The 26,681-nt window shown below is 40.3% G+C and overlaps 1 protein-coding gene across 1 annotated transcript in view; it reads left to right on the forward strand.

Annotated features, from left to right (window-relative positions):
- Positions 1-26,681, forward strand: part of DLGAP1 (DLG associated protein 1) — an 888,408-nt gene that overhangs the window by 707,132 nt on the left and 154,595 nt on the right. The gene's annotated exons all lie outside the window — the stretch shown is intronic.

Consider the following 26,681-nt stretch of genomic DNA (forward strand, 5'->3'; position numbering starts at 1 on the left):
TAATTGAACATCTTATGAGTTTTCTTTCATTATAACAAAGGCAGATGTCATTATTTTAAAACCTACCAGCATATGTATACAGCATCTTCTTTTCCCTCTAAAGTGAAGTTAGGTTTATGCAGTTAAACTGTATTTTTATCAGATTTTAGGTAGAGAGGCAGAGACGAGCTTAACTGGTTTCCATGACACTAAAACCTGAATAGGAATATAGCCATGAGTTATATATGACAATGTGCATTGGGTTTATATATACGTATATTTTTTATATGTATATTTTATATATATATATATATATATATATATATACATTACATTTGGGTCCAAGAAGAAAATCCCCTCCATTTTAACTAGGCTTAACTGTATGATTGAATTCAGTGTAACTCCAATACAGAGTAGTTCTATAAGAAGACCATCAAACCGAGAGTCATGGTAAATAATAATGAATAAATTAGAAGGAAAAGCCTGTGCCACAATATGTTAGTATTCAATTTTAGTTCTAAGTGCATCAAATGCCCATAATTACCATTCAGCCTAGAACCTTTGCAGGCTTGAAAATTAACAGGTCCTGAAACCTGAGTTAAAAATCCTACTAACTAGAGATGTGGAGTTGAGGTAGCAATTTGTAAGAAACCATTAGAGGTTAAACAATAGTTAGTATCCGATCAAAAAAAGAGATGCTTCTACACAGTGCCCTGGCTTCACGGCTCTGCAGAGAGCCCAGCAACTCTGGCCTCGGCTGGCTGTCTCCAACCAGATAGTGGATGTGCATTTTTGTTCACCAGGAAATTCTACAAGAACAGCCACAGATAAGGTTAACAAATAAGGTTGACTCATAAAATGGGGGAAAAAAAAAAAGTGTCAATCATCCATGGGCATATTTCTGTGCGCGTTTATGTTCATGCAGTAAGTGTAATTTGAAGATCTGCCCTGTGCCTATAGCGTATTGCTGTGTCTTTTACTGTTTCCCCATCTTCATCCCCCCCACCCAGCCCTTTCCCAGTGTCCGGTCCACTGCTTGCTATGACAGTCTCGCCGCCTGCCAGCTGTTCTGTGCTGAAATCACTCGTCAAATACACGATCTGCACATCCTTGCCCAGAAGTACTAGGGGAAGGAAAAGGGCCACTGGCTGACCCCTTCCCCCTCAAGGAGCAGTGTTGTGGACAAAGTGGCGAGAGACTCCATAGTGGCTTTTTTTTTTTCTGCTCGCCTCTCAGAGATTGTGTGCTTTTGTCATTTGAGGGACAACTTACTGCCACCTCACGTCAGTCGGTTCTTGTGCCGTGCTGTTGACTTTTCTGAGACCTTTCCCAGATACTCGGGAGGTTCCTGGAGTTCAAACAGTAGGGATGCCAGATGAAATCCAGGGTGCCAGTTAAATTTGAATTTCAGATAGTAAATAATTTTTGTAGTGTAAGTCTCTCTCAAATGTTGCACGGGGCATACTTATACTAGAAAACTATTTGTAGTGCTTGCAGTATTTGGTAAATGCGACAAGCCCACGTGAGGAGATGAGTAGAATCTGGGAAGATGTCCTGCAGTTGTTCCTTTTAGGATATAAATTGATCAGAAGGTCTTTGGCTGGAGGCCTTATGGGGGAGAATGCTCAAAAACAGAGGGAAGTAAATAAAAATACAATAGAGGTGATTGCACAGCTCCTTCTTCGGCCCCATGTGTCCCATCATAAGTACTGGGCTCCATCTATCGACCTGCAGCTCTCAGGGTGGGAAGGCTCCAGGGGTGGCTGCGGCTGGAGGGGTTAGGGGCAGGAAGATGTGGCCTGCCTCCCGGAGTGATAAAGTGTAAAACACCAGATTTTTGCACAGGGCAGCTGGTGACTTCATCAAACTAAATATTATGATAGATCAACTTCACAGTCATGGAAAAATTAACAAGGACTAAATCATGGTAGTATATTCTAAGTAAGCCCATCAGATATTTTAAGATGGCAACCCTAAGAATTCTAATATCACTTTTCAGTTTCTCTGTGCCACAGATTTGTTCTTTTAAAGTTATTATTTTAGGATATAATAAGGTTCTGTGCCATTCTACTCCTGCCATTACTCCTGTGCTCTTCTCTGTCTCTCTCTCTCTCCCGATCCCTCCCTCCCCCCCAACACACACACTTTTCCTTTTCTCTCACATGATCTCTGTACTATCATATAGATCTTCTTCTACTGGTTTCCTTCTTACACTGAATCGAATATAATTTCCTCTAGAAAAGAAAATCTACTTTCTCCTGATTTTCAAAAGATGTGCTCATTCGTAGAAATCAGGAAATTATTTGGCCCTAATTTCAACCATTTATCTCATGTATACAGGTCAGATTTACATCGTGTTCAATGGGACATGACCTAGATTTCTCCCCTTGCTTCTCTTCCTTTGCTCATTATTCTTGGATACTCACAACAGATTCTATTTTTCCTGAGAAAAGTTCTTCTGTTTTGTCACCTGCAGTCATTAGCTATAACTTTTTACCCACAGCAAAGTACACGTAGAGTCTTTGATTTTTTATCAGCCCATTCTAATTGTTCAAATTTTCAATGAAATATACTAAGCTTTTCTCTTTAAGCCTTGTCCATTCTTCATATTAGCAAGATGCAATCATAAACAAAAATCCACAAAAGTGTCTGCTATGTGGGAGTGTCATGAACATGGGCTCAGCCTGAAGTGGCCCCAAGGATCCCCTTAGTGATATGAGCAAGAATGGTCACTCATCCCAGCAAATCAGGGAAAATTAGGAACTGAGATAGAGAGTGACTTACAATTATGCTTCTCTTGGTTGATGGACTTTTCGGCTTGGGTGACGATGATAGAATCCTATATTCCCTCAGCCTGTGATCTGCTTCAAGCACTCAGATATCTCTCCATCTAATAAAGTCAACAACTTTTTATATAAACTACTGTAGCTAGTACTATTAGGCTAGGATTAGAGCTACTGTAGGAAAGTACAATTTAACAGTGGGGCAATTAACCTCAGGACTGTGGGGAAACACACACCCTTATGTCAGTTGCCTGAATATTAGGCAAAGGTAGACCTTGAGGCTGGAAATATACCCAAGCATCCACTTTAGAGAATTGGATTAAATGTGCCTCACAAATATACCAACGCAATTGTATGTGTTTAAGAAGAATTTTTCTTTTCATGTCCTGCACTGAGCATCTAAGATCTATCAAAAGCCTTACCACATTGTAGCTAAGGCAGGCAGACAGACTTGTATCTGGTGAATAAACAAAAACATTATATGATAATCAATCAGTAGATGCAGTCATACAGATACAGACACACACTTGGTCAGAAAGGACAAAAAATAAACTGTTTACAGTGGTTACCCAGCAAGTAGTGGGTGAGAGGATTAGGTAGTAGGGACAGAGGAGATTTCTAAATGAGCACTGCTTTTTATGACTTTAAAAACCAGTACAATATTTTATCAAAATAATACTCTTACAGAAATAGGCAAACTATCATGATATAGGATTCTCTAAGTTTTTAAGGAAAGCATTCACTTTAAAATTACAAGCTTTTCAAAAAAAAAAAAAAAAACCAACAAAAATAAATAAATAAATAAATAAATAAATAAATAAATAAAATTACAAGCTTTTCGGGGCTCCTGGGTGGCTCAGTCATTTGGGCGTCCGATTTCGGCTCAGGTCATGATCTCACAGTTTGTGAGTTTGAGCCCTGTGTCGGGGTCTGTGCTGACAGCTCGGAGCCTGGAGCCTGCTTCAGATTCTGTCTCTCCCTCTCGCTCTGCCCCTCCCCTGCTCATCCTCTGTCTCTCCCTGTCTCTCAAAAATAAATAAATGTTTTTAAAAAATTTTTTTTAAAGATGGGGCGCCTGGGTGGCTCAGTTGGTTAAGCATCCGACTTCCCCTCAGGTCACGATCTCACGGTCCGTGAGTTCGAGCCCTGCATCAGGCTCCGGGCTGATGGCTCAGAGCCTGGAGCCTGCTTCCGATTCTGTGTCTCCTTCTCTCTCTGCCCCTCCCCCGTTCATGCTCTGTCTCTCTCTGTCTCAAAAATAAATAAACGTTAAAAAAAATTTTTTTATAAGAAATTACAAGCTTTTCAAAGAAGCCTTATGTAGCAATAATATGATTTCTTAAATGTTTATTTATTTTTGAGAGAGAGAGGAAGAGAACAAGTCGGGGAGGGGCAGAGAACGAGGGAGAGAGAGAATCCCAAGCAGGCTCCGCACTGTCAGCGCAGAGCCCAACTCCGGGCTCAAACTCACAAACCGTGAGATCATGACCTGAGCCGAAATCAAGAGTCAGACATTTAACCAACTGAGCACCCAGGCATCCCACAATATATAATTTTTATAAAGGATAAGTACGTTCATTTGCCACACGGTGCCTCTTGAAGTTTGGTGTATGCGTTCTATTCTTTTCTTATCAGAGGAAGCCTTAAAAGTTGATGGGAGTTGAGCTGACCTCCTTTCCCTCAACTCCTTTCCCCCAGAAAAGAGAGTGGGGGCCCAGGATAAAGCATTGCCACCAGACCAGCAGCCAGTGTCCTCCAGCAGGGGGGTCGGTACAATGTGCCCTTCCGTCTGTGGCTTGGGGGCCACAGTAACAGCAATGTTTACACTTTGCCTTTTTTTTTTTTAATGAGATATTTTCGCTTAAAGTAAGACACACTCTTCCATCATCCTACTTCACGGTCTATCACTGCTGTCAGACCTCACCCATCTATTCCAGTTTTCTCAGTTTAGCAACAGCAGGTACCCTTTGATCACCTGAGGTTGAGGCTAATGTTCCAAGAGTTCTACTGGCTTGAGTCTTCACTCCCAATCAGCCATCCCATCCGGGATATCAAAGCTACCTTCACGCACCCTACACTTCAATCCTAGGCACCTTGCTCCCCGCCCACGCCAGTAACAACAAAAATCCTTAATACACAAGACCTTAAGCAGAATAACATTAAGGCAATAATTTACATTTGCAATACACATAGTAGGCATTTAGTAATCGAGACAAGATGCAAAAAAAATACTTGTTTTTATTGCAATATAATTGACATATTATATGGTATAAGTTTAAGGTGTACGATGTGCTGATTTTTTTAATTGTTTTAATGTTTATCTTTGAGAGAGAGAGGGGGGCAGAGAGAGAGGGAGACAGAATCTGAAGCAGGCTCCAGGCTCTGAGCTGTCAGCACAGAGCCCAACTCGGGGCTTGAACTCACATACCACGAGATCGTGACTTGAGCCAAAGTCAGACATTCAACTGACTGAGCCACTCAGGCACCCCCTATGTGCTGATTTGATTCTTTTATATATTCCCATATGATTACCACCATAGCATCCTTCGTCAAGTCACATAATTAGCATTTCTCTTTTGTGATAAGAACATTTAAGACCTAGTCTCTCAGAAACTTTGAAGTATATAATACAGTATTGTTGACTATAATCACAATGCTGTGCATCAATTGACCAACATCTCAAGTCCCCCGTACCCTAGCCCCTGTAACCACTATTCTACAGTTTCTACTAGCTCAGCTTTTTTAGATTCCACATATTATTGATATCATATACTATCTGTCTTTATGTGACTTGATTTTTTTTAATTTTTTATGTCACTTAATTTCACTTAGTATAATGCCCTAAAGGTCCATCCATGTTGTCACACATGGCAGGATTTCCTTCTTTCTCATAGCTAGAATAATATTCTAGCATATATATAAGCCACATCTTCTTTATTCATTCATCCATTGATGGGCACTTAGGTTATTTCCATATCTTAGCTACTGTTAATAACAGAGAAAAATCCTTACATACCTCACTAACTGCACGTTTGATGACCGGTAACTTTCCTAGAGAAATGGCGTTGTTGTTAAAACAAGTTGAATCATAAAATATCAGCAGAAGAAACTCCTACATCATCTAGTCATGGAGTCTGCAAACTACAATCTATGGGCCAAATCCAACCCTCCACCCATTTTTGTAAATAAAGTTTTGTTGGCACAACCCACGCTCATTTGTTTACAAATTGTCTGTAGCTGCTTTCACGCTTCAAATTTCTTTTCGTTTACTTACTCATCCTGAGAGAGACAGAGTGTGAGCAGGGGAGAGGCAGAGAGAGAGAGAGGGAGAATCTCAAGCAGGCTCCACGCTGTCAGCACAGAGCCCAATGTGGGGCTCAAACTCACGAAACCATGAGATCATGACCCAAGCTAAAATCAAGAGTTGGCACTCAATCGACCGAGCCACCCATGTGCCCCTACTTTCGCTCTTTGACGGCAAGCCGAGTTGAGTAGCTGTTGCAGAGCTGTTGCCAAATATATTTACTGTCTGAGTCTTTATCAAAAAAAAAAAGGCCACCACCCCTGATCGAACGCACTGAATCCATTTTAAGGTAAGAAAACTAAGGTGGGCTTCTGTCTGGAGGCAAAGTCAAAATAAAAGTGCCTGATCTTCTACCCGTAGCCCTTGCTTGTTTGGGTCCCAGCTCTTGAACTTATTTATTGCATGATTATAAAGTTCATGTGAACTCATCTTCTTCGTGTGCGACATGAAAGTATCGTGCTGCTTCTCTTGTGGGCATTAATGACCACTTTGGGAGCATCCTTAGAGTTTAGAGAAAGCACACTTCTTTCTGCGAGGCACTAATTTAATTAATCATTTTTTATAAAGCAACAAAGGAAAGGCTCAGAAGTCCAAGGCGACGGACAGCAGCCAGAAGTGTTTTGAACAAAGAGCCACTCTTTTCTATTCAAGATAAGATCAAGTAATAAATATTCAGATATTGCCTGGACTGGCTCCTTGTTCCTCTGCTAATGACGTTCCCTTCCTTGAATTTCTCTAATCATCCAAGTAAAATTGAAGACCATCCACTTAATCCCATCTGAGGCCAAAAAATAAAAAAAAAAAAAAGCAATATTTGTGGTACAACCTTATGCCTCTTGTGAGGTAACTTGTCTGGTTTTTCTATCTGCGAAAATTGACAGTGGTAACTTTTAGAAGAATGACGGCTGTAACTTTTCCGTTCTTCGATGGGGCACTCGGGCTGGCATTCGTCTGTATTCTAGGAGAAAGATTATGAAGTCCTAAGACACAAAAGTCTTGCTAGACATAGAGAAAGAAATAAAGTCTGATGAATTCCTTATGCTTTCATCTCCTCCAGTTGTTCTGCTGTATATAAACCACCTCTCAGGAACAGAGTGCCCAGCTCCAAGGTGCTGAGCTCTGTAGACGGTCCTAAAGTCCACCTTCGCCCACATGAGAGGTCATCACATGGCCCATAGTGAAGAGGCTTCAAGGTCTTCTGGCCTTTAGGGTTGATGTGAGGTGCAAATCAATAAGGAAGGAATAAATCAGTAAGAATGATGGTGAAATCATCAGTAGGGAAGGACTATGTAAATAGCACATTAAAATGCCTCTATCCTGGCTTTACTTTAGATCTCTCAATCTGGCTTACTTTATTTATTGACAATGATAACGGCTAACCTGTAGCACTTACTGTTTGACAAGCATTTTGAACCAGCTGCATGGTCTAGCTCATGTAATCCTAATGAACGTTCTAGGAACATCTGTGCAAGATATGATCATTCTCATTATACAAAAAAAAAAAAATAAGGCTTCCGGAGTTGACACAACTTGAGCCCCACTGCTAGTAAGCTACAGACCAGATTCTTAAATCCTCTTTACTCATCAGGGCGCCTGGGTGGCTCAGTTGTTAAGCATGACTTCAGCTCAGGTTATGATCTAACGGTTCATGAGTTGGAGCCCCATATGGGGTAAGCTTGAATGCCACCTTCAATGAGCACGAGCCCTGCTTCCGGTAAAACACCAGCCCGCTTCCGATGAGCGCCTCTTCTCTCTCTCTTTCTGCCCCTTGCTCACTGTGCCCGCTCTCTCTCTCTCTCAGAAAAAAAAAAAAAATCCTCTTTACTCAATGAATGCTTAGTATACTATGCCCTGAAGTAATTTAAAACAAATTTGTCTGTGGTCTAGGAACACTTTTCTTTCAATCCTTCCTCCCACAAATATTCATTTAGCTCCTGCCATGTTTGAAAACCCGTGTTTTCTTTCAATTTTTCTTTAAAAAAAAATCCCTCTTTAAAAAAAAAAAAAAAAAAAAAAAAGCTGTTTTTGGCCAGCCGGGGAGCTCAGTTCGTTAAGGTTAAGCATCTGACTTCAACTCAGGTCATGATCTCACAGCTCATGAATTTGAGGCCCAGGTCAGGCTCTGTGCTGAGAGCTCAGAGCCTGGAGCCTGCTTCTGATTCTCTGTGTGTGTGTGTGTCTCTCTGCCCGCCCCCCCCGACTCACTCTCTGTCTCTCTCTCAAAAATAAACCAACATTTTTAAAAAACTTAAGCTGTTTTTTCACATACTATTGATACGGTTTTTCATGTTGGTTTGTCTAAATGTGAAACATCTGTTTAAAGTTAAAGATGTAAAAAAATAGGAGAGATGGTTCAAGTTGGAAGCACAGGAAGATCCAAACTCATCTCCTCCCACGGACACAACAAATGCACAGCTACATATGGACAAATCCCTTCTGGAAAGGACTTGAAACCCACCTGAACAAGCTCCTCCACAACAAAGGATAACAGGGCTATGTCGAGACCAGTAGGAGAGGCAGAGATGTAATTCAGCCCAAAACCCCACCCCTGGTGCAGCAGTTTAGTTGGCAAGGATCTCACAAATACCAAACTTCCCCCTGAGGAGCAAGAGGTTTGTGCCCCACACCAGGCATCCCAACCCTTGGGACCTGGAGAGATGAGCACCCAAAGGTCAGGTTTTGCAAAGCAATGGGGTGCACGTCTAGGAAAGCCATTAGGTTGTAGGGAATGGAGACTCCACTCTTAAAAGGTTTTCATGCACCATCCTTCACCCCTGGACCCAGCACAGGAGCATCAGTTCATGAAGCACCTACCTGATAAATGAAGGAAATTTAAAGCACCTTAAAGCACCTGCTAGAAGAACAGGAGACTGTGGGGGACTCTCCAGGGACAGATGCTGGCAGGCACCATTTTTGGTATTCTCCCTCTACCCTGCAAGTGTGGGTACCAGCAGCAGCCATCTTTTCCCTCTCCCTCTAGCCTGCTAGCCCTGATGGTTGTGCCCCACCCCACACACCACTCCACCATGACCACATCTAAGCCAGCCAGTGGAGAGCCCTGGCCCTGTGCACTACTCTACAACAGCCTGTCATAGTTGATCAGTATATGCACTCCACCCAGGGGACACCCTTTCAGCACCTGGCTCTGGTGGCCAAAGGGGATTGCATTTTGGGACCTTGTGGGTATGAAACAATTGGAGAGTCAGTCCTAGGCAGGCTACTAACCCCAGGACACCACACCAACAGTACACTGAAACACATCGTCAGTCTTCCTATGAAAAAGATCTACTTGACTTACAGCTTCAGCCTGACAGGCAGGCTTCAGGTTTACCACACATCTAGAAACTATGGAAATGCTCTCAGGGAATGTCGGCTGAGGGATACCATCTCTGAACTCTCACTTGGCCTTGCTACAGCTTACCAGTATCTCCCAGAAAGCTCATACATTTGGTTTGAGTCCAGAATTTTCTATTGTCACTAAGGGGACACCTTCAGATCATGGGTTCTAGATCACAGCAGAGTCTATGATTGCTGTCCCATAGGACTATATGTATTTGCCTACCTTAAAACCTGCTGCCTGAGGATCTACCTCCAATCAGCCTGAAACTAGATGCTGACTGATATCCCTCCCTCTGAGACATTCACAGATCTTGGCACACCCTCAACAACTGGGGCCTACCAAGAAAAAGGCTGCTTAGAAATCACGAAGGTGAGGGGCACCTGGGTGGTTCAGTTGGTTAAGCATCCAACTTCAGCTCAGGTCATGAGCCCACGGTTCTTGGGTTTGAGCCCCACGTCAGGCTCTGTGCTGACAGCTCAGGAACCTGGAGCCTGCTTCAGATTCTGTGTCTCCCTATCTCTTTGCCCCTCCCCTACTCTCTCTCTCTCTCTCTCTCTCTCTCTCTCTCTCTCTCTCTCTGTCTCTCTCTCAAAAATAAGTAAACATTAAAAAAAAATTTTTTTTTAATCACAAAGATTCTAGAGACAGCCAAGAACTACAGCAAGATTAAAAGATAGGGTTTATCTTGGATACAAGGCGACTCCTATAAGACTGAGAGAGAGATCTGTTTCACCTAGTACACAGAAACAAACACAGAGATTCAAGCAAAGTGAAGAGAAGAATATGTTCCAAATAACAAGAAAAAATTATTAATGGAGATAATTAATATTAATGGAAAAAATTAATGGAGATAATTAATATTACCTGATAAAGAGTTCAGAGTAATGTTCATAAAGATGCTCACGAAACTCAGGAAAAGAATAGGTAAACGCAACAAAGAGATAGAAAATACAAGTACTAAACAAGCCATAGAACTGAAGAACACAATAGCCAAACTGAAAACACACTAGAGGGGTTCAACCACAGACCAGATAAAGTAGAAGACAAAATCAGTGAGCTAAAAGACAGGGCAGTGGAACTCACCCAAACAGAAGAGCAAAAAAGAAGAAAAACATCAAAAGATCAAGATAGCTTAAGAGACCTATAGGACAACATCAAGTGGAATGATATGTACAAGGAAACCCCCACAAGACTATCAGATTTCTCAGCAGAAAATTTGCAGGCCAGAAGAAGGCAGCATAATATATTCAAAGTGCTGAAAGGAAAATACTTCCAATCAAGAATAGTCTACCAAGTAAGGTAACATTCAGAATTGAAGGAGAGAGAAAGAGTTTTCCAGACAAACAAACACTAAAAGAGTTAATGATAAATTGTAAAAGGAGTTCTTTAAGCTGAAAAAGAGGCACTAATTAGTAACAAGAAAAAAATAGGAAAGTAAAAATCTCACTGGTAAAAGTAAATATATAGCAAAGGCAGTTGATTAATCACTTAGGAGCTAGTGTTAAGGTTAAAAGGCAAATAGTAAAACTAACTATAGCTACAATAATTAGGTAAGGGACACACAAAATGAAAAGATGTTAAATGTGACAGCAAAAACATAAAATATGGGAGGGGTAAACTTGTTGTCAACTTAAAGTAAATTGTTTCATATATATATATGCCATTATATATGAGCTTCATGGTAACCACAGAGCAAAGAATCCATAGTAAATACTCAAAAGATGATGAGAAAGGAATCTAAGCATAACATTATAGAAAGTCATCAAACCACAAGGGAATAAACCCATAGAAGAAGAAAGGAACAGAGAACAACAAAACAGACAAAAAACTATTAAAATAGCAACAAGTACATATCTATCAATTATTACTTTAAATGTAAACAGACTAAATGCTCCTATTAGAAGACAGAGTGGCTGAATGAATTAAAAAACAAGACCATTTATATGCTGCCTACAAGCAACTGAATTCAGGTACAAGGACACACACAAATTGAAACTGAAGGGACAGAAAAAGGTATTTCATGCAAATTGAAAACAAGAAAACAGAGGTAGCTATACTGGTATCAAAAAAGTGGACTTTAAAACAAAGACTGTAGGGGCGCCTGGGTGGCTCAGTTGGTTGAGCGTCCGACTTCAGCTCAGGTCATGATCTCACAGTCTGTGAGTTCGAGCCCCACATCAGGCTCATGTGTTGACAACTCAGAGCCTGGAGCCTGCTTCAGATTCTGTGTGTGTGTGTCTCTCTCTCTCTCTCTCTCTCTGCCCCTCCCCTGCTCATGCTCTGTCTCTCTCTGTCTCAAAAACAAATTTAAAAAATTTTAAAAATAAATAAAATAAAACAAAGACTGTAATAAAAGACAAAAATGGGCATTAAATAATGATAAAGCAAGAAGACATAACATTTGTAAATATTTATGAACCCTCCAGAGGATTACTTAAATACATAAAGCAAAAACTAACAGACTAAATGGAGAAATAGACAACAATACAATGATAGGAGGGGACTTTAATACCCCACTTACATCAATGGATAGATCATCCAGACTAAAATTAATAAGGAAACACTGACCTCAAAAAACACATTAGACCAGAGACACTTAATAGATATATGCAGAACATGCTGCAGAGCCCCTGTTGGCTCAGTCAGTTAAGTGTCTGACTTCAGCTCAGGTCATGATCTCAAGATCCATGGGTTCAAGCCCTGCATTGGGCTCTGTGCTGACAGCTCAGAGCATGGAGCCTGCTTTGGATTCTGTGTCTCCCTCCCTCTCTGCCCCTTTCCCACTCGTGCTCACTCTCTCTCTCTCTCTCTCACTCTTTCTCTCTCAAAACTAAATAAACACTAAAAAAAAATTTTTTTTAAAGAACATTCCATCCAAAAGCAGAATGAATATACATTCTTCTCAAAAACATATAGAACATTTTTCAGGATAGATCATACATTAGGCCACAAAGAAGTCTCAAGAAATGTAAGAAGAATGCAATCATGTCAAGCATCTTTTCCAACTACAACAGTATAAAACTAAAAATTATAAGAAAATACGGAAAAATAAAAAATATGTGGATATTAAACAATATACTACTGAAAAAAATGGGTCAAAGAAATCAAAAAAGAAATTTAAAAATGCTTTGAGATAAATGAAAATGGAAATGCAACATTCCAAAATCTATGGGATACAGCAAAAGCATCTTAGGAGGCAAATTCATAGTGATATTAGCTTACCTCAAGAAACAAGAAAAATCTCAAATAAACAATCTAACTTTATACCTAAATAGAACTAGAAAAACAATAAAGCCAAAAATTAGTAGAAGGAAGTAAATAATAAAAATAAGAGTGGGAATAAATTGAGACTAAAAATAAAATACAAAAAAAAAAATCTATGAAACTGAGAGCTGATTCTTTGAAAAGATTTTTTTTAATTAAGAAGGTTTTTGCTAAACCCACTAAGAATAGAAGAGAGAGGGCTAAAATAAATAAAATCAGAAAGAGATGTTATAACTAATGCCAAAGAAATACAAAGGATCATAAGAGACTACTGTGAACAATTATAAACCAAACCAGATAACCTAAAATAAATAAATCCCTAGAGACTAACAGTCTCCCAAGACTGAATCATGTAAAGGTAGAAAATCTGATAGAGCGATTACTAACAAGGATATTGAATCCATAATCAAAAAACTCCCAACAAACAAAAGTCCAGGACCCAACAACTTCACTGGTGAATTTTACCAAACATTGAAAGGAGACTTAGTACCTATCCTTCTCAAACTCCTCTAAAAAGCTGAAGAGGAGGGCCCCCTTCCAAACTGATTATATGAGGGTAGCATTACCTTGATACCAAAACCAGACAAGGATACCCCCAAAAAGAATGTCATAGGCCAATATCCCTGATGAATGTAAATGCAAAAATCCTCAACAAAATCTTAGCAAACCAAATTCAACAATATGATCAAAGGGGATCTATTCCAAGGATGCAAATATGGTTCAACATCCACAAGTCAATAGTCATAATATATCACAGTAACGAAATGAAGGATAAAACATGATATCATCTCAATAAGTGCAGAAAAAGCATTTGACAAAATTCAACATCTATTTATGATTTTAAAACAAAACTTTTAACAAAAGGGGTAGAGAAGGAACATATCTAAATATAGTAAAGATAATAAAGGCCATATATAACAAGCTTATAGCTAACATCTATGGGAAGAAAACTGAAATTTTCCCTTAAGATCAAGAACAAGTCAAGGATGCCCACTCTTGCCACTTTTATTCAATATAGTATTGGAAGTCCTAGCCCAAGCAATTAGGCAGGGGAAAAAAAGGCATTCATATTGGAAAGAAAAAGTAAAACTGTCACTATTTGCAGACATGATTTTATATATTGAAAACTCCACCAAAATATGAATAAACGAATTCAGTAAAGTTGCGGGGTACAAAAATCAATACACAAACTAGGTTGCATTTTTATACACTAAAACTATCAGAAAGAGAAATTAACAATCCCCTTTACAATTACATCAAAAAGCACAAAATACCTAGGAAAAAAAGTTAATCAAGGTGGATTCTGAAAACCATGAGACACGGATACATTAAATAGAAGAGGATACAAATAAATGGGAAAATATTCCATCTCATGGATCGGAAGAATATTGTGAAAGTGTCCATATTACCCAAAGTAATCTATTGATTTAATACAATCCATATGAAAATCCCAATGGCATTTTTCACAGAAATAGAACAATCCTAGGGGCACCTGGGTGGCTCAGTCAGTTGAGCATCCAACTGTTGATTTCAGCTCAGGTCGTGATCCCAGGGCTGGGCGATCAAGCCCTGCATCAGGCCCCACACTGAGCATGAAGCCTGCTTAAGATTCTCTCTCTCTCTCTCTCTCTCTCTCTCTCTCTCTCTCTCTCTCTCTCTCCCCTATCCTTCTGCCCTTCTGACCCTTCCCCACCCCCCCTCTCTAAAATAAAAAAATAAAAAGAATCTTAAAATTTGTATGGAACTACAAAAGATCTAAAATAGCCAAAGTAATCTTGAAAAAGAAGAACAAAGCCACAAGCATTGTGCTCCCTGATTTCAAACTATACTACAAAGCTATAGTAATCAAAACAGAGTGGTATCAGCATAAAAACAAACACAAAGATCACTGCAACAGACTAGAGAGCCCAGAAATAAATTCATGCATGCATAGTCAATTAATTTATAACAAAGGAACCAAGATCATACGATGGGGGAAGGACAGTCTCCGATAAGCAGTGCTGAAAAAACTAAACAGCCACATGTAACATATGCAAATGAATGAAACTATACGGCCATCTTACACTATATGCAAATACATAAGTGGTAAGCTCCCTGACCTTGGTCTTAGTGGTATCTTTTGGGATCTGACTCCAGAAGCAATGACAACCAAAGCAAAAATAAACAAATGAGACTATATCAAACTAAAATTCTTCTGCACAGCTAAGGAAACCACAACAAAATAAAAAGGCAACCTTCTGAATGGAAAAAGTTATTTGCAAATCACATACCTAAATAAGGGGTTAATATACAAAATATATCTTAAAATCCATACAACTCAACAACAACAACAAAGTCCAGTTTAAAAATGAGCAAAGGATCTGAATAGACCTTTCCCTAAAGACACATAGCCCGCCAACAAGTATATGAAAAGATGCTCACCATCCTTCATCATCAGGGAAATGCAAACCAAAACCACAATGAGGTATCACCTCAAACCCGTCAGAATGGCTATTATTAAAAAGACAAAAAATAACAAGTGTTGGTGAGGACGTGGAGAAAAGCAAAGTAAATTAATGCAGCTACCATGGAACACGGTATAGAGGTTCCCGCCAAAATTAAAAATAGAACTCCTGTATGATCCAACAATTCTACTTCTAGGCATTTATCTGAACAAAAACAGTAATTTGAAAAGATATATGCACCCCTGTGTTCATTGCAGTATTATGTCTAATGAACCACATGCGTGCGTGCATACACACATACACACAATGGAACACTACTCAGCTATAAAAATGAATGTAACTTTGCCATTTCCAACAACATGGTTGGACCTTGAGAGTGTTATGCTAAGTGAAATCTGATTTCACCTATATCTGGGATCCACAAAATAAAACAAATGAGCAAAAGTCATAGATACAGAGAACAGATTGATAGCTGCTAGAGAGCAGGAAGGTTGGCACATCATTGAATGGGTGAAAATATAGCAGCAGGTACAAGCTCCCAGTTATAGGTCAGGATATAATGTACAGCATGGGGACTACAGTCAATAATACAGTATTGCAATTTTGAAAGTTCTCATCACAAGACAAAAAAAGCCGTTAACAAAAGTAGCAATTAAAACAGAGCAAAAGCCTATGAAAAAACTCTGGGTTGAAAATTGCATGTTATACTTTGTCATTTTGACATTATGACAGATTTAAAAAATCAAATATTCAACCCCTTGGTAGGGTTATAGTATTGTCAGACAGCACTGAGTGGAAGAAAAGAACTTTTGCCAACTCTTGTAAACTGCTCCTGTAAACTGAGTAGGTGGTAAATTGTGTTGAGGCTGATGAAATGAGCAGAGGTTAGGGGTAAGTAAAAAACACACTACAATAGTTATATGTCCATTTTATCTCAATAGACCTGGACAAAAGTACTACAATCATGTAATCCTTATCTGACTGGTCTTTTGAATGAATTGTGAGCATTCACAACTCAGTTACAAAGGTCAATCAGAAAACACAATTTAGGGGCGCCTGGGAGGCTCAGTCAATTAAACATCTGACTCTAGGTTTTGGCTCAGGTCATGATCTCACAGTTCGTGTGTTCAAGCCCCACGGTGGGCTCTACGCTGACAGTGCAGAGCCTGCTTAGGATTTCTCTCTCCCTCTCTCTCTGCCCCTCCTCATCTTGCTCTCTCTCTGTCTCTCTCTCTCTGTCTCTCTCTCAAAAAAATAAACATTAAAAAAAAAAAAGGAAACACAGTTTAGAAAATCAGATTCCTCTAAAATGAGTATTTATTATATGGGAAATTTGACAAAAAAAGTAATGACATGACAATATAGAACCTAAAAATTCACTTCTTTATCTTTATGATACCTCCATATACACTGTTGTATAATTAAAGAAATTGCCATTTTTAAAAACCTTTATAGTCCAGAGTTTTCTGATCCAATTCATATTAAACTTTAACAAATATAGCAATGTAATAGCAATTGAAAACCGTATTTAGTTTTTAATTAATTTTTAATTAATGCCGACAGTTGGATGACCCGACACATTTTCCCAGCATTATTTAGCTCGAGGTGCTAAATTCAAGAGTCAAGGTTTTATATTAATCTATTGCTCTCGCTACTGACATTCTGTCAAGCTTTCAGTACAACCATAACCACTGCCAAATGTCTTTATTTAAAAACAGATGAAAATGAATATTACCATGATTTTACCATATTGGCAAATAAGAAACAATCTTATGTATATTATGATGACAAATCAATGCTCATGTAACTCCGGAAGATTTCTTTGCCTTCTGCTGGTGTCTTACTGACATGCAAATTCCACCAACATATAAGTAACTGGTTGAAAAAAGAATTACCAAATAGAAAAATTACCAATATTTTTGGGAGTTATGATAACTTTTAATTTAACTTACAGAAGAAAATAGTCTAAGTTATCTCTAAGAGTGTGAAAAATTCAAAATTTGCTTTCATCTCTAAAATATTTTATGGTTTTATGGTTTCAGGGGATACATAATATTATTAAAATTAACTTTGCATAACCAATTTCATACTTTTTTTCAAATTTTAATTTCCATTCTAATTAGTTAAAATATAGTGTAATATTGGTTTCAGGAGTAGAATTTAGTGATTCATCACATACATATAACACCCAGTGCTCAACACAAGTGCCCTCCTTAATACCCAGTACCCATTTAACCTATCCCCCATCCACCTCTCACCAATTTCATATTTTAGAGGTATATTCCTGACAAGAGATGTCATCAAGACAGAAATTCATCAAGAATCCCTTGATAGGATTGCCATCCTTTCTCTCTTAAAGGTCAATCTCGAATTTCTTTTCTCACTGATACTCTTATTCCATCACATATTTTCTCCCACACTATTAAATTTAAGAAAAACTGGTATGTCCACATCATCCACTGCTTTGCTTCTGAAATATCTCTCTTCCGAAATGTTGATTGTGGCCAGAGAATCATAATGAGACTGTTTGTATCATTTTCAAAGAACTTCTTTCCACCAGCATTTATTTTTAACTTTTTATTTTGACAGATAGATTTATAGGAAATTACAAAGATAGTACAGAGAAGTATCTCATATACTCTTTACTCAGTTTCCCCCAACAGTTATATCTTATGTAACTATAGTGCAATATCAAAACCAGGAAACTGACATTGGCACAATGTATATGGATGGCTCATTTTTTATCACAAGTCAATTCCTGCAACCATCACTGTAATCAAGATACAGAACGATTCCACAACCACCAACATCTACTGTTGTCCACGTTTCACCAGTTTGAGGTATAAAACTTTCCTCCCTTCCAGTGCCTTTCTCCTCTCCCGTTTATAATTATCTTAAACAGTTTCTCCACACACATTGTGAGCCACATCACACCGTGTTATACTTTGTGCTTCAGATGTCAAACATAATTTAGGAAATTTCAGAAGAGAGGGAAAGTCTACTATATTTACCCTATTTTTTGCCAAACTGCCAAATTTGAGAAATTATCAGCCATTATTTATGATGGCTTTTTCATCCCCACCCTCCTTCTCCCATCCTTTTGGGATTCCAGTGATATAGCCGCCATGACTCCAATGAGTGATTTGAGCAGGGTGGTTTCCTTAGAAGAGGATGTAGGTGGGCAGGTACTGTTACACAAAAACAATTCTTTCCATGCATAGAGATGCCCCACATAATGTGACCCAACTTTCACAAATGGGAGATAACTCAAAGTTACATTTAGCTACCACATTCTGTATGCAGTGCCTCCTACCACTATCAGAGTCCATTATCTCCTAATCCTCTCCAAGTATTTATTTCTCACCATTCAGCAGCTTATGGGCTAACTTATATACTCCCTTAAAATACTGAGTACTCAAAACAAAACTCAATAATCTTGATATAGAAAAGGAAGAAGACAAAAAAATCCTCAAGGACATCTATATCCATGGTCCTTCAAATAATCTAGGATGACTTCATTGGCAGATCAAGTCACAGCTGAATGTTAATATAGCACAACTTGTCTTAAATAATGGTAACACCAAACATTGTGTCTATAGCTTATGGAATTACCTTGTGTTTGTCAGATGGCAGCTACATTAAGTGTACTCATGGCGTATTTACCATATTCTATTAAATAAAAAGAATGTTGATGTAAATCCAGGTAAAGATGCTGCAAAGTAGCTTTCTTTTCACTTAAAAATTAGTTACTTGGAACATGACTATCAGAAAAACAAAGAAACCCAAAGCGCATAATATTTTCTAAATTGCTTAAACCAAAAAGAATGAATGCTCTTGGCTTCTGCCTGTAGCCATCTTGAAGTCTCTACTCCTCTTATAGAAGATCTCTGTTAGTACCTTGTGGCCCAAACAATGGGTTTAAGAGTTTAAATGCCACTTAATTTATAGCTCTGCAATGGTTCAGCAATTAGCCATTGAAACACAAACCTACAGTTCTCACGCCTAAGAATCATGTCAGGAATATTTGCTGATAATTGATTGAGAGACGCAAATGCATGATTACCTCGGGAAAGTTTCTGCCTCAATGAATGTTTAAATTTCTGGGATGATTCTAACATCTCCACAGAAGCAGAAAGTTCTTTTCTTTTTTCTCATACACCTGAAAATAAACCACTTCATTTAACAGAGAGTGGGATGGTCACATGTCTCCCCCACACCATCTTGAGAAATGAAGCTTCAGTAATTTCTTATTTGGGGAAAGAGCTTCTAGAAACGGGGGAGAGTAAGAATCAAGGATACTGGTAAACATTAACTTCTACAAATAAAGGCATCCACTTCATTCTCAGGCTGATAATTCCACCTTATTTTCTTTCTCCCCACATCTTCCAGCCAAAGCCCCACCAAGGTTACATCCCTACCTTTTCCTTCTCTCATATGTGTAAACAAGGAAGTTGTGCTAATGGTCCTGACCGGGTCTTAGACCCCTGTTTAACCTGTGAATATCTGAGTGAAGGGACTTCGTGGACTTCTTATCACATCTCTGCCATGACTATGATAACATGAGAAAACCTAGCGAGGATTTTATCAACTTTTTTTTTTTTTTTCTTTCTTTCTCTTAAAATGCATCATAAACTTCATCCCCAGAATCACTAGAGTACTGTGAAAGGCCAGGGGGGAAAAAAAATCGGAAAAAAATACCAACTAGTTCTAAAGCTGCTGGGAACTGGGGTCTCTTCCCATTTCGAATCTCCATTTAAAACCCAAAACAGCAAAACTCCTCTCTTTGTGCCCATCCAAGCCGTTTGTTGAAAGTCCTACAAACTTTTCAAACATTCATTATTTTTTTTACCTCTAATTCCCTTCCATGAAACTGTTCTGCAGAAATAACCTAAGACAGAAAACTGTACAAAGACGTTGCCCACAGCATTATTTATAACGGTGAAAGATTTTACCAACCTTCGTGGGTGCGGTGAAAGATTTTACCAACCTTCGTGCGTGCTGAATATTTACCTCCCAGTAGAGGGAAGGTTAAATCACGGAGCCTCCACTTCAGTGGAATTCTTGAGCCAACTGTAAAAATTGCATTTAGAAAGAGTTTATGATAATGTAGAAGGAGAGAACTTCTGGTATTATATTAAGCTAGAAATCTATGGCACATGGAAGCCCTACCCAAAATTGTGTATGTGTGTACATACACCCAAACATACATTGTTCAGAACTATAGGGGTGCCTGGGTGGCTCAGTGTTTTGAGCCTGACTTCAGTTCAGGTCATGGTCTCGCCATTCCCGAGTTTGAGCCCCACGTCAGGCTCTGTGCTGGCAGATGGGAGCCTGAAGCCTGATTCAGATTCTGTGTCTCCGTCTCTCTCTGCCCCTACACTGCTCTCTCTCTCTCTCGCTCTCTCTCTCAAATATGAATAAACATTAAAAAAAAGATTTTTTAATAAATTTTAAAAAGAACTACAGTAAGAAAATGTGCCCGCCCCACCCCACCCCCCAAATGAAAGGAAATGCACCAGAGTGTTAAATGGTGATTATCTCTGGTAATGAAACCAAAGATCTGCTTTTGGTTATTCTTTGGACCATTTTTTCCAAACATTCTATAGTGAACACGTTTTATTTTAATAAAAGAATTTTTATTTTTAAAAAAGAAACAGCTAACATTTCATGTTTAGGGCCCTATTTAGAAACAAAAATACATCTCACATCAGCAGATCCTGCAGATTTCTCCCTTTGCCTTTTAGTTTTCAGGATTAGATGAAGACTCCTGGGTTTAGTGGTTTGACTGGATAACTGAAGATGATCGCTAGGGGGCGCCTGGGTGGCTCAGTAGGTTAAGCTTTCCAGTCCTGATTTCAGCTCAGGTCATGATCTCATGGTTCTTGAGACAGAGCCCCACCCACATCAGGCTCTGTGCTGGCACTGGACATGGGGCCTGCTTGGGATTCTCTCCCTGTCTCTCTGGCCCTCCCCCTCTCTCATTCTCTCTCTCTCTCTCTCAAAAGATGATCTCAGAAAGATGCTTCTTTGTGATTGTTATTTAAGCATAGAATATCTCTTAGAAAGGAATTCAAAAACAATAACATATTTTTTTAATGATCCTTTCCTTTTTTTACGTTTATTTATTTCTGAGACAGAGAGAGACAGAGCGTGAACGGGGGAGGGTCAGAGAGAGGGAGACACAGAATCTGAAACAGGCTCCAGTCTCTGAGCTGTCAGCACAGAGCCGGTCGTGGGGCTCGAACTGACGGACCGCGAGATCATGACCTGAGCCGAAGTCGGCCGTTTAACCGACTGAGCCACCCAGGGGCCCCTAATGATCCTTACCTTTGTTTTCCCTGACTCTCATTGTGGTAGCGGGTGAGGTTTTTGTAGATTTTGCAGGGTTTTCTTTTCTCCCTTCAGATGTCAGAGGCAGTTAATTTGCAAACGACAGTTTCAGGTGGTTTTCAAGGAGAAGGGAGCAGAGGACAAAGGAATAAAGCCACATAAAAAACAGCTTATGGCATCTTTTAAAACATAAATCCGTGCCTTTGTAGCTCTTACTTTGAGAAAGCTCACCTCTCAGAGGCCCGCTTTCAGCTTTTACTTGTATTCCAGCCAGAAAAGCTCCCTAGGCAATTATGGAGACAGAAAAGATTTCTGCAACGGCCGCAACCTAATATAATGGTGTAGGCAGCCCACCTGTGCTTTTAGAAAGGTGAGACCCTGTAGAAAGGCAGAAGAAAGCAAAGTGCTGAATGGGATTGTAGAGTCATGGAAAATATTCATCACCATTGTTCACAGAGAAAGAAAGTGATGTTGACAAACTTACACTAAAAAAGGATGAAGAACTCTTGCTTCACGAGAAGGGTCGAAGCAACGAAACAAAGGGTAGCGCCTTTTTGGATTCCTGTAAACTTTAGCACAGCTCTCTGGTGGAAACGGAGGTTAAATGGTGACATTCGCCACTGCATCTGCCTTTCCTCCCTCAAACCTCTTTCCTGCCTTTTCTTTGCTTCCCCTTTTCCTTATCCTTTTCCAGAGAGACCCCAAAGGCACCTGGTCCTTTCTCCCCTATTCCAACAGCTCTAGGGGAAGCATGAGGAAAGGTGAGCAGAGCCGTGCTAACTGATCCTTTCTTTGCTCACATGTGTTCTTCTGAGAGCACATGGCATGAATGAGAGCCCAGACGCAAGTGACTGAGTTCCCTTCATTCACATGGTCACACTGCTTGGACAAGAATACTATAGGCTGGTGTTCCCCGCCGCTGTCTCGTGGGACACATACTTCCGAAGCACCGTGAAGCCTTCGTCTAAGGAATGAAAGAAAAAGTGCATCTGCTGTGTTGTCTGCTGAATTTTAAAACCCATATACATCGGTTCATACTTTTATACCTGTTTGTAGATCTGTGGCATTCAAGCTGAATATGTGTGAACAGGAGGCTTTCGACCAAGAGACGAGGAGCAAACCAAAGCTTATTTCCTGTCTTGTGCATTAGGGTGTTGCCATTAACCTTAATGATAATTATATGTGTTAATTCAGAGTCTGCCTTCTGGGGTTGTGTCTCCATCCACTCATACACAACCTCTGGTTCTGTTGGGGAAACAATTAAGTGAACCTGCGCGTAGTTTATAATGATCCTTCCAGATATAACTCTTCTTGCTTTTAATTCCATGATGGGGAGGCCTTTAACGGTCTTAGAAAATCATGCATGGCTTTGTTTTGCTTCCAAAGAAAGACTTCACGGGATTATAATACTAAATAGGACACCCACACTTCTCTCCCCTCAAATTGGTTCTGAATCAAAATGGTTTTTTTATTTTAAAGGGGATTAAGAAACTTGTGGTTCTCAGATAAAGTTCTTCCTTAATTAAGGAGCTATTTCTGATGTTAACACCACACCTCCAGAAGCATTTGGGCGTTTCAGAATAGGGCAGAATCTTGATAGTGTCCTCGCTTGCCTGTGTTTTCCTATATAACTCAAAATGGAAGTCATCCTCAAAACCTTTTATTTTTGGATTTCCCCATATGTTAGTTTTCTCTCTTGGCACATTGGCTGAGAAGAGGCACAGGCAAATAGGTGAAGCATTAATGAATGGATATATTGATCAATGCTGTTTCCTGGGCACTTCCTCTCAAGGTGCCAGAAGCAAATGTGGGTATTCTGTGCGTCTATCAAACCTCGGATGTCCACTGAATGTCCGAGGTTGCCAGGTTTTCCTACGTGCTGTTTCACAGCCAGCATGTTTTTGTATTGCAACTACATCACACTGCGTATCATTGGAAGGACCCCCAAATACTTACGATGTGCTAAGGGTTAGGATTAAAGCAGACTCTGAGTTTTGAGAACAGAACTATAAGCAAAGGCAGAATTCATCAATTTGCTTATTCTCCCTCCACCAAACACACTTCTATCCCACAACGCATGCCTTCAGTCCATCCCCAAAGGCAATTTGCACATACTCCTATTTCTAATTACTAACAAGCTACCGGAAAGTTCAGTCGTCTTCCCTTTTCAACCAAAGCCTCCTCCAGCTTGACATATCTTTCCAATTAGTGCATAAACCTCAACTATCTAAGTTATGTGTCCACAGGCTTCTAACCTCATCCATCTTGGATTTACCCTGTCCTCCTCCTTATCATTCCTTGCCCCTAATCTTCTTGCTTGCCTGGTTAATATCAGCTTTTGTAGGTTTTGGTACCTAGTAAATGTTCTGGAAAAGGTGACAGGGAGTTCAATCAGTTGCAGCTGTGCAAACTCTACCTCGGCTGATAAAGCTGTGAATGGCTGGGGGAGAAGCAGGCAGCAGAGAACCGGTAGAATGGCTTTGATTCAAAATTAACCCTGATTGTACTTGGTGACGGTTCAGGTCTGCCCCGTGTATAGAGATCTGCCAATGGCTAATGTCTGCAACTACAGACATTAGTGGCCCTATTGAATGAAGGCCCTGTGGCCCTGTTGAATGAAGATTATTTAAAGATAGTAACAGTTTGAAATGCTAATAATGGATCTTTTGCAAATATTCACGATAGCCCCCCTCCTCTGGCTACCCACCCCCCACCCATCCACCTGAGCCCATCTAAAAGAATAGCAGTAGGACTGCTTCAGTATCTTACAAATTTGGCTTTCAAACTGATAAACTGATTGAGAGGTAATTGGCTCCATTTAGACAGAATTGCTTCTATCTTTGGTATGCCTGCTTAAACTTCTAGTTCTGTAAGCTGCAAACAGTGGTAATTTAAGCATTTTAACTGAAACTTGTTATCACTTCCTTGCCTTCCCATTTTCTCTGCTGGGAAATCCCTACGATTTCAACTACAAAGGGGCAGTTTTGTGACTTGACAAGCCCTTGCCAATAACTAGCAGACTACTCACCTGCCATTTGACATCCTGTTTGTTTCCCTGTAATAGACCTGCTTAAAATCAGAGAGCCTGTTTGTTACTAGGAGAAAGTAACACCTCAGGCGGTTATCAGCTTTTTTTTTCATTAATTTATTCATTTTGAGAGAGAGAGAGAGAGAGAGAGAGAGAGAGAGAAAGAATGCAAGCAGGGGAAGGCCAGAAAGAGAAGGAGACAGAGAATCTCAAGCAGCCTCCCTGCTGCCAGCTCAGAGCCTGACACAGGGCTTGAGCTCATGAACCGTGAGATCATGACCTGAGCTGAAACCAAGAATCGGTTGCTTAACTGGCTGAGCCACCCAGGCGCCCCAGTTATCAGTGCTTAATAACTGAGTCAAATAAGTGGTCAGATGTTAATTATACTTGAATTAAAAAATAAATAGGGGCGCCTGGGTGGCTCAGTCGGTTGAACGGCCGACTTCGGCTCAGGTCATGATCTCGCCGTCCGTGAGTTCAAGCCCCGCGTCGGGCTCTGTGCTGACAGCTCAGAGCCTGAAGCCTGTTTCAGATTCTGTGTCTCCCTCTCTCTGACCCTCCCTGTTCATGCTCTGTCTCTCCCTGTCTCAAAAATAAATAAAAACGTTTAAAAAAAATTTTTTTTAATAAAAATAAATAAATAAATAAATAAATAATAAAGTGGTGAGATAATCCTCTAGGGAGAGCCTCGGGGAGGTGAACAGGAACAGGTGAGACGCATGAGCCCCAAGTAACATTTCCAGTGGAAAACCCTGGGTAGCCAGGAGTCTACTCCAGGGGAAGCAGAGACCCGCGCACAAGCCCCACGCGCACCCCGCACCGCCCAGGCCCGCAAAGTCCAGCCTGCACAGAGGCTGCTGGTCCGTCCTTGCTGCAGTCCACACTGTCACCCGCCACTCTAGAACAGTCCAGAGATGAAGGTGGGGGTGCATTTCTCTAGAGGAGCTGAGGGGGCAACAATTGCAGTGAAATCCTCCATTTAAGAGACATTCATTCTGGGTTTGCAACCTCAGCCTTTAGGACACAGCAATAGGAAAGCCAAACCTTCTAGCCATCAGCCCGTTGTTCTCCCCGCCTCCCCTTACATGCCCGGGCCCCGTGTAAACTGCCCAGAAGACCTCCAGCCAGCTTTACAGCCCATCCCCGAAGCATATAACTGCAATCAGATGGATTTACCACTTATTCCTGACCACCCCCAACACAGCTGATCATCTGTGTGGGATGCTTGAACCACCTCTCGGGTGGCCGGTCTATAAAAGTCTCACCTGGGTAGCTATTTCTCTTTTCCATTTTCCATTGCATTTTTGTCCCAAAAGACAAATTGGGCATAAATGTTTCATAAGCAGGCCAATTCATCTGGCTATTTTTAACTTGATTTTTATAATTCATAGAGATATGATCTGACTCACTTGTATAATAAAAAAAATTGATCACTGGAGTCCTTATGTGAGGCATCAGGCTGTAGCATTTATTGTCCCAATTATCTGGCTTTTCCCATATTTCGGTGCCTGAGACAACACTGCTATGCCTTTTTACTTACTTTTGTGTTGCCTTCTGACACTCCACGGCTGGATCACCTTATTTACAGCCCAGGCCTTGCCTGGTGTGGCCCCTCCCACCTCTCATACTCCTCTTACCCTTCTGGACTCTCCAGGGACAAGGCCTTCTTGTTACCACTCACCCAAAGTGTTTCCCAAGCTTATCCCATCACCCTCTGTCTCGTTGGGATACCTGTCATCCATTAGCCACTCACATGGCACCTTGACCTTCCTTCTGAATGAGCAAGCCCATACCTGAAATCTTCTCACTCCTAGCCCCATAGTGCTCCTTGCCCCAGGCACTGGCTCATGGCCACGCAGCTCCACCCCGTGTCACTGTCCAGTCCCCTGCTGTGCTTTTTCTTCATGACACTTATTGCCAAGCATCATGAAATGACTTACTTGGGTATTTGTCATTCAGTTCTAGACAGTGTTTCTGTCATATTCACTACTACCAGCTCTCATAACCGATGCCTTGCAAATATTTCAGGAATGAATACGTGAAAGAGAGTTGTGCATTTCTCAACAGTTGACACTGACCCTCACGGGAGATTTTCTGGGAACGTGCAAACCGTCAGATCAGAGTCTTCAACCTTTTTAGCCCAAGCCTCCTTTTGTTAAAGAACAAAACAAGGCAAAAAGAAACTCATGTCCCTCTACAGGGTCTGGAG

This window comes from Panthera tigris, chromosome D3 (genome assembly GCF_018350195.1).
Source record: "Panthera tigris isolate Pti1 chromosome D3, P.tigris_Pti1_mat1.1, whole genome shotgun sequence".
NCBI lineage: Eukaryota > Metazoa > Chordata > Mammalia > Carnivora > Felidae > Panthera > Panthera tigris.